This window comes from Camellia sinensis, chromosome 9, assembly GCF_055761805.1.
Source record: "Camellia sinensis isolate YWXY chromosome 9, ASM5576180v1, whole genome shotgun sequence".
Taxonomy (NCBI): Eukaryota; Viridiplantae; Streptophyta; class Magnoliopsida; order Ericales; family Theaceae; genus Camellia; species Camellia sinensis.
In genome coordinates this window covers 163,051,377-163,061,080 of record NC_138969.1, presented here as the reverse complement: position 1 = coordinate 163,061,080, position 9,704 = coordinate 163,051,377, and positions in this window count along the sequence as shown.

Genomic DNA, 9,704 nt, shown 5'->3' with positions numbered 1-9,704 from the left:
ATCCATTTGATGAATTTCAAGCTTGTAGATTGAAGCTAAGGCAATCAACACTCGAATGGTGGCGATTCTAGCCGCCGGAGCATATGTATCAAAATAATCGATACCCTCCTTTTGAGTAAAACCCTTAGCAACTAATCTTGCTTTGAACTTGTCAATTGTGCCATCAGCTTTCATTTTCCTTTTGAAAATCCATTTACAACCAAATGGTTTGGATGTACAAATTAGCAAGTATCCATGTATTGTTACCATGATAGAATCCATCTCATCGTTTATTTCTTCTTTCTAGAAAACAACATCTTGAGACTTCATAGCCTCCTCAAAGATTAATGGATCTGAATCCATATTCAAAAATATTATTGTTTGCTAACAATAATCTTTCATAGTTCCTTCTACAAGGTAAATAATGAAATCAAGGCCAAATGACTTCTCAGTCCTAGCCCTCTTACTCTTCCTTTGCTCAATAGGCTCATTAGGCTCAATGGGTTCATAGCATTCACTTTCCTCTGTAGACATCAAAAGAGTTGATTCATTTCCTTGATTAGAATCCAGCTGTAAGACCTATCTCCTTAATTAATTGTTAATCATATGATTTGCCTTAATTATGTGTTTATATGCAACATTATGTGCCATGTGTTATATATGTCATGTGTTCTATGTGTCATGTGTTCATTGTATTGAATTAGTGGGACCAGATAGATGTAACTGGGAATAAGCCTGTCTGAATCAGTAAACCATAGGATTAAAGTTAAAAATAGGCAAATAGAACTTGATTCATAGTAGTATGTTTCAAGTTAGTGTTAAGTGAAGTGGTTTGTGATGAGAATGGAGTTATTAAAAAAAATTAAACTTAGAATTAGGAAGAGAATTAAGAAGAACCAAACAAGGCCTAACCTTACTCATCAAATAAGAGGTAGTAGATAGAGATGGATATTTGTAGAGAGAGGTCTAGAACAAAAGGAAGAGAAAGGAGGAGAACTCTAGGGCAAGAAGGAAAATAAGGGGAATTGAGCAATCTTCACCAAATCAACAATTTAAGGTAAGAATCTTAAAGGGGAATTTATGGTCAATCAAGAACAAAAGTGCTGTAAATTGTTCGTAAGAACCTTAAAGGAGAAAAATATAGAAGCTAACCCAAGATGTGAATCCACATGGCATTCTTAATGTTTAATCACTTACTTTTTGCATGATTTATGAGAAATGTGGAGAAAACTCCATGGATTGAAACCTAACCCCCATGTTCTATGATTTTCATGTTTTTCATTTTTGTAATTGATCTTTCCCTTGACAACTTAAGTTTGATTTGGATTATGTTTTATATTGAACTTTGATATGCTGAGTTCAAGTTGTTTTGTTGCATTTTGGGCCTTGATTTACATAAAATTGAACTTGGTTTTGAAAGAAGGAAAGTTCCATTTTTCAGCAGAATTTTTGAACTATTTTTCACCCAGACAGCTCAAGTGGCTTGGGCCACTGCACGAGCGGTCGGGCTCCTCTGCCCAAAATTGCATTCTGCTTAACCACCGCTCGTGCGGCCAAGGCCACTGCACGAGCAGCCAGGCCACCGCACGTGCGGCCAACAAGGCAGGGTCAGTTTGTTTTTCTATTTATGTTTCTGACTTTTGGGCCTCCGTTTAGATGGTTCTCACATGGCTTTCATGTGCATTCGCATCTTATAAATATGAAGGAAATTAAGGAACGAAAAGAAGAGACGTAACGACTAAGTAATGAGTAATCGAACCAGTGAGACCGTATATTAACCCCTTGTGCTTGTATGTGTTGATATAGATTAGACGCCATATCCTAGCCACGTGCTCCATGGAACTAACTGTGAGTAACAATGTTGTAAATTCTGACTGTTAATGGTAAGAACCGTTTCTAAAGCGATATGATTTATTGAATGAATGAGTATTCCACCTCATGTAATATGTTCACGTGGCCCTTACCCGGGGGTAACAATACCATGGTTATGTTCATGTGGCCCTCGTCTGGGGGTAACAATACCCTGGCCTATATTCATGTGGCCCTCGCCTGAGGGTAATAATACCATGGTCGAATGTGTACAAGCTATTGAGTTATATGATCTTAAAGACCGCTACATGTGCACGTGGATCCTTATGATTGCTATGCTTTTATTTAATGAACATGATATTGCTATGTGAATGAACTTGTTATTGTAACTGCTTGACCTTAATGTCTAAACGAACATCATTCATAACCTCTTTACACATTTGTTATTCACTGGGCTTTAGCTCACAATTTATATTTATTATGTAGGTGATCAAGCTCAAGAAAGGACTTAAGGGCATCAACCTACCTTCTGTTTTGTAAAGCCAACTGTTGTACCTTGCTTCGAGGTTTCTTTTGAACCAACTCCAGGGCTTTTGGGTGCTTATGAGTTCACCCTTTTTGTAAAGTGATCAAATGACTTATAGTTAAGATCTTTTGTTTTATGAATTTTAATTAAGGAATAATTTTCTAGGTGTTGTATATGATTTTGGTACACGTGTATGATATAGTATTGGGTGATTATACGGTGATGCATGTAAAAGTTTGTTTATTGATTTTAGTTTCACAGCTCATTGGACGATGTAATGTAATATCATTGGCTTTTGTCAACCCCTAATACTATTTACTGTTAAGTAAGCCTTTGGTAATCTCGAATTACTGGTCGGTTACATCGCTAATCTCGTGGGGGCAGCGATTAGGTCGTGACAGAGTGGTATCAGAGCATGAGTTATACCACACACATGTGTCCAAATGAGCTAGAGGATGTCCTAGATAAGAAATTAGGGCATTGTCTTACATGTGTGAGTGTGTGTGTGGACTTGATAATGCCTAAATGATATGAATGTGAAAACTATCTTCCCTGTGTTTATTATTTCCTGTTTTATATAGACAAATGGAGAATGCAAGAACTGTAGATGAATCGGAGTCGTCAGATGCTAGAATAGACAGACTGGAAAGAATAGTAGAATTGTTGACTGAATCTCTAAGGCAAAGAGAGCAAGTCCCACCTCCTCCTTCACCTCTAGCACAACCTGAACCGATCAAAAATGATGATATTATAGCCCTAACACAGAAGTTTAATAAAATGAAGCCGCCAACTTTCCAAGGAGGTCTTGATCCGTTGAAAGCCAAGGCTTGGATTCTGGAAATAGAAAAGTTGTTTGAAGTTTTCCTTATTTAGTGGTACAAAAGGTTTTATTAGCTACCTTTACTCTTTAAGAGGAAGCAAGGCAGTGGTGGATGCTAGTTTGAGAGGGCAATAATTCCATGACATGGGCTCAATTCAAAGAGGCTTTTTATGAAAAATATTTTCCCAGTTTGTTTGCGACTGCAAAGTGTTGAAGTTTGTGCAGTTAAAGTAGGGCACTATGTTCGTGGCTGAATATGACGCAAAATTCATAGAACTTGCACATTATGCGCCACGTATGGTAAATACTGATTATAAGAAAGCCAAAAAATTTGAGGGTGGACTAGATGTTGAAGTACTGGATCGAGTGAATGTTCTTAAACTGACAGAGTATGTTGATGTTTTGGATCAAGCTATTATGGCTAAAACAAATATTGCAGCATTAAAGCAAGCTAAAACACCGATGGCTGAGTGGAAGGGAGAAAGACAAGGGTTCAATTTTAAAAAGAGCCGAACTATTTTCAGAATAAGAAACAAAATACAGGGTCAACAATGAGTTCCAATCAAGGAAATAATTCGATACCACCATGTCCAGAATGTGGAAAAAGGCACAAGGGGGTGTGTTGTAAAATTACCGAGGCTTGTTTCCGGTGTGGCAAAACAGGCCACAGGGTGAAAAATTGTCCTCTCCTATCCCAAGGCACAAACAGACCATTGTCAAGTTCTGCAACATTTGTTTCTACACCGAGATCAAATCCTAAAGTTGCTACAGGAAAAGAAACTTTGAGGCAAGCTTGGGTTTTTGCTCTTGTACCGGGACACGTCCAGAACACAAAGACAGTAATGTCAGGTATACTCCCTATCTGTGTCCAGAATGCTTATGTTTTGATTGACTCAGGGTCTACACATTCATTTGTCTCATATGTTTTTTCTCAAAAATTAACTAGACCCTTGGAATCGATGAATTATTTGTTAGTTGTATCCTCTCCAACTGGAGGGCCTCTGACTTGTGCATATATGTATCCTGCATGTGACCTTGTTGTTGGGGATATGCATTTATATGTTGATTTGTTGCCCATGAATATTGATCATTTCGATGTAATCTTGGAAATGGACTGATTATCGAAATATCATGCTACCATTGACTGTGTAACTAAGCAAGTTATTTTTTTCCGCCCACCTGATTTGCCTGAATTTACATTTAACAGAGTAGGTGTTGTGCCTCCCCCTTATTTGATTTCATCTATAAAGGCGTGTAACCTAATGAGAAAAGGCTGTAAAGGATATCTATGTTGTGTATTGCATGCACCTACGGTTGATAAATAGAAGGTAGACAGTATTCCTATAGTAAGAGTTTTCCCAGATGTATTTCCTGATGATTTGCCAAGGTATTTGATTGGTAGGGAAATAGAGTTCACTATTGAGATAGTACCGGGTACACAGCCAATTTTCAAGACTTCGTACCAAATGTCAACCACTGAATTGAAAGAGTTAAAAATTCAATTGCAAGAGTTGTTTGATAAGAAATTTATCAGGCCTAGTACCTTACCATAGGGCACACCAGTTTTATTTGTGAAAAATAAGGATGGCTCATTGAGACTTTGCATTGACTACCGTGAATTAAACAAGGTGACCGTGAAGAACAAGTATCTGTTGCCTTGTATTGACGACCTATTGGACCAATTACAAGGGGCTCAAGTTTTCTCCAAAATTGATCTTAGATTCAGATAACAACAGTTGAAAGTCAAAGCGGAAGATATAGAAAGGACCGCTTTCCGGACAAGGTATGGCCACTATGAATTTCTTGTTATGCCTTTCGAGTAACTAATGCGCCTGCTGCATTTATGGATTTAATGAATAGAGTCTTCAAGCCATTCCTAGATGAGTTTGTTGTTGTTCTTATAGACGACATTTTGATTTATTCCAAAAGTAAGGAGGAACATGAACAACACTTAAGACTTGTTCTATAAACTTTGAGGGAGAAGAAGTTGTATGCTAAATTGTCTAAGTGTGAATTTTCGCTTGCTAGTGTTACATTTTTGGGGCATGTCATAACTGAAAATGGTATTTCTATTGATTCACAAAAGAGAGAGGCAGTTGTTTATTGGTCTAGACCTAACAGTGTTACTGAAGTCCAAAGTTTCTTGGGTTTGGTAGGGTACTACCGAAGATTTGTCAAAGATTTCTCTAAGATTGCTTTGTCTCTTACACAATTGACACAAAAGGGGGTACCATTCGATTGGATTGTTCAGAGGGAGTCAACCATTCAAGAATTAAAGACTCAGCTTGTGACTACACTAATTCTCACCTTACCCGCAGGTACATATGGTTTTACTATTTTCAGTGATGCTTTTTATAAATATTTGGGGTGTGTCTTGATGTAGAATGGAAAGGTGATTGCATATGCTTCCCGCCAACTGAGGCCACATGAAAAGAATTACCCGACTCATGATTTGAAGCCTACCGCAGTAGTTTTTGCATTGAAGATTTGGCGTTACTACTTGTATTGGGCAACATGTGAAGTTTATACGGATCACAAACCATGTGAAGTTTATACGGATCACAAGAGTCTCAAGTACTTTTTCACCCAAAAAGAGTTGAATATGAGACAACAACGATGGTTGGAATTAATTAAGGACTATGATTTACAAATCTTGTACCATCCGAGGAAAGCAAATACTGTTGTCGATGCCCTCAGCCAGAAATCAATTGGAAACTTGGCTTGTCTACTCATCGGACAGAGAGGATTGCTCCAAGAGTTAGAAAGAATTAAAGTTAAGATTGTTTTGCGAGAATAAAGTGGGACTTTAGCTGCTATTACTGCACAACCAGCTCTCATTGAGGAGTTTAAGGAGAACCAACAACAAGATGAATTCCTAAAGAAAGTGGTAGATGAAAGGGAATCTAAACTGCGACCAGGTTTCATTTTTGAAAATGAAGTATTGAAATTTCAATGGAGATTATGTGTGCCCAATGACGTTGACTTGAAGAAGCAAATTATGCAAGAAGCCCACATGTCAAAATTCTCCATCTATCCGGAGAATACAAAAATGTATCAAGATTTAAAGCTAAATTTTTGGTGGCTGGGAATGAAGAAAGAAATTACTAAATTTGTGTCTAAGTGTTTGCAATGCAAACAAGTCAAAGCCGAGCATCAACGACCCATGGGATTGCTTCAGCTACTTCCAATACCGAAGTGGAAATGAGAGCACATCACTATGAATTTTATCGTTGGACTACCTCACTCCATTAGAGGTATGGACTCAATTTGGGTTATTGTTGACTGTTTAACAAAATCTGCTCATTTCTTACCTATGAAGACATTTTATAATGCGGGCAAGTTGGCTACAATTTATATTAATGAAATTGTGAGATTGCACGGAGTTCCTGTGTCCATTGTTTCTGATAGGGATCCAAAGTTTACTTCGAGATTTTGGCAAAGTTTGCAAAAGGTATTGGGGATCTAGTTGCAATTGAGCAGTGCATATCATCCACAGATTGATGGGCAATCTGAAAGGGCGACAAAAATGTTGGAGGATATGTTACGTCCGTGTGTGCTAGACTTCCAAGGAAATTAGGAGACTCATTTGCCCCTAGCTGAATTTGCTTATAACAATAGTTTTCACTCAAGCATTGGCATGGCGCCTTACGAGGCTTTATATGGCAGAAAATGTCGGTCATTGATTTGCTGGCCTGAAGTTGGAGATACACCTTTGTTGAATGTCCAAGAAACAATGGAAAAAGTGAAGTTGATTTATCAACGGTTAAAGACAGCACAAAGCTGACAGGAAAGCTACAAGGATGTACCTAGACGGGATAGAGAATATGAAGTAGGCAATCGTGTTTTCATAAAAGTGACATTGATGAAAGGGCAAACTCGTTTTGGAGCTAAGGGCAAGTTAGCACCCCGGTACATTGGGCCTTATGAAATCATTAAGAAGATTAATCTGGTAGCATATCAAGTGGCACTTCCTCTAAATATGGAGCACATGCATAACGTGTTTCATGTGTCCATGTTACGGGATTATCTTCGAGATCCTTTCCATGTAATTGAGTCGACTCATGTCTTTTGAATGATGATTATACATATGAAGAACAGTCCATTTAAATTGTTAACCGCTAGATTAAGAAGTTGAGGAACAAGGAAATACCGTTAGTACAAGTGGATTGGAAAAATCATGATGGCATGTATGCAACTTGGGAAAGAGAAGATGATATGAAAAGAAGATACCCGGATCTCTTTCCATTAGACCCTTTATCCTTCATGGAAAAAAGGTATGTAAGTTTGGAGAACCAAACATACTAAGGGGGGGAGAATGTAACACCCGCCTCCTTAATTAATTGTTAAATCATGTGATTTGCATTAATTTTGTGTTTATATGCAAAATTATGTGCCATGTGTTATATATGTCATGTGTTCTATGTGTCATGTGTTCATCGTATTGAATTAGTGGGACCAGATATATGGAAATAGGAAATAAACATGTCTGAATCAGTAAACCATAAGATTAAAATTAAATATTTGAAATAGGCAAGTAGAGCCTGATTCACAATAGTATACTTCAAGTTAGTGTTAAGTGAAGTGGTTTGTGATGAGAATGGAGTTATTAAAATAAAAATAAAAAAAAAATTAAACTTAGAATTAGGAAAAGAATTAAGAAGAACCAAACAAGGCCTAACCTTACGCATCAAATAAGATGTAGTAGATAGAGATAGATATTTGTAGAGAGAAAGGTCTAGAACAAAAGGAAGAGAAAGGGGGAGAACTCTAGGGCAAGAAGGAAAAGAAGGGGAATTGAGCAATCTTCACCAAATCAACAATTTAAGGTAAGAATCTTCTTTAATCTCATGATATGAAGTTGTATTCTCCATGAAATGATAGAATCTAAGGTGAATCAAGAACAAAAGTGGTGTAAATTGTTGTTACGAACCTTAAAGGGGAAAAATATAGAAGCTAACCCAAGATAAGAATCCACATGGCATTCTTCATATTTAATCACTTACTTTTTGCATGATCTATGAGCAATATGGAGGAAACTCCATGAATTAGAACTTAACCCCCATGTTCTATGATTTTCATGTTTTTCATTTTTGTAATTGATATTTCCTTTGACAACTTCTAATTCAAGTTGTTTTGATGCATTTTGGGCCTTGATTTACATAAATTTGAACTTGGTTTTGAAAGGAGGAAAGTTCTATTTTTTCAACAGAATTTTCAAACTGTTTTTCACCTAGATCGCTCGAGCGGCCTAGGCCACTACACGAGTGGCTTGGCCTTCTCTATCCAAAATTGCATTTTGCTTAACCACCGCTCGTGCTACCAAGGCCACCGCACGTGCGGTCAGCAGGGCAGGGTCAATCTATTTTTCTATTTATGTTTCTGACTTTTGGGCCTCTGTTTACATGGTTTTCATGTGGTTTTCATGTACATTCGCATCTTATAAACATGAAGGAAATTAAGGAACGAAAAAATAGAGACGTAATGCTAAGTAACAAGTAATCGAACTAGTGAGACCGTATATTAACCCATTGTGCTTGTATGTGTTTATACAGATCAAACGCCGCATCCTAGCCACGTGCTCCAAGGATCTAATTGTGAGTAACAATGTTGTAAATTTTGACTGTTATTGTTAAGGATTGTTTCTAAAGCGATATGATTTACTGAACGAATGAGTATTCCACCTGATGCAATATGTTCATGTGGCCCTTACCCGGGGGTAACAATACCGTGGTTATGTTCACGTGACCCTCGCTCGGGGGTAACAATACCATGGCCTATATTCATGGCCCTCGCCTGGGGAATAATACCATGGTCAAATGTGTACAAGCTATTGAGTTATATGATCTTAAAGACCACTACATATGTACATGGATCCTTATGGTTGCTATGCTTTTATTTAACGAACATGATATTGCTATGTAAATGGACTTGTTACTGTAATTGCTTGACCTTAATGTCTAAACGGACATCATTCATAACCTCTTTACATATTTGTTATTCACTGGCCTTTAGTTCACAGTTTATATTTATTATGTAGGTGATCAAGCTCAAGAAAGGACCTGAGGGTATCAACATACCTTCTATTTTGTAAAGCCAACCGTTGTGCCTCGCTTCTAGGTTTCTTTTGAACTAACTCCAGGGCTTTTGGGTGCATATGAGTTCACCCTTTTTGTAAAGTTATCAAATGACTTATAGTTAAGATATTTTGTTATATGAATTTTAATTAAGGGATTAATTCCCTAGGTGTTGTATATGATTTTGGTACACGTGTATGATATAGTATTAGGTGATTGTACAGTGATGCATATAAAAGTTCGTTTATTGATTTTAGTTTCACAGCTCATTGGATGATGTAATGTAATATCATTGGCTTCCGCCAGCCCCTAATACTATTTGCTATTAAGTAGGCCTTTGGTAATCTCAGATTACTGGCCAGTTATGTCTCCAATCTCGTGGGGCGGGGGTTGGGTCGTGACACCAACCTTGGAATGGTTGTGAAACGATTCTCATACAATACCGCATCATGTGATTTAATGATGGTATTTGTTTCTAGTAAACCATTGGGCTCTA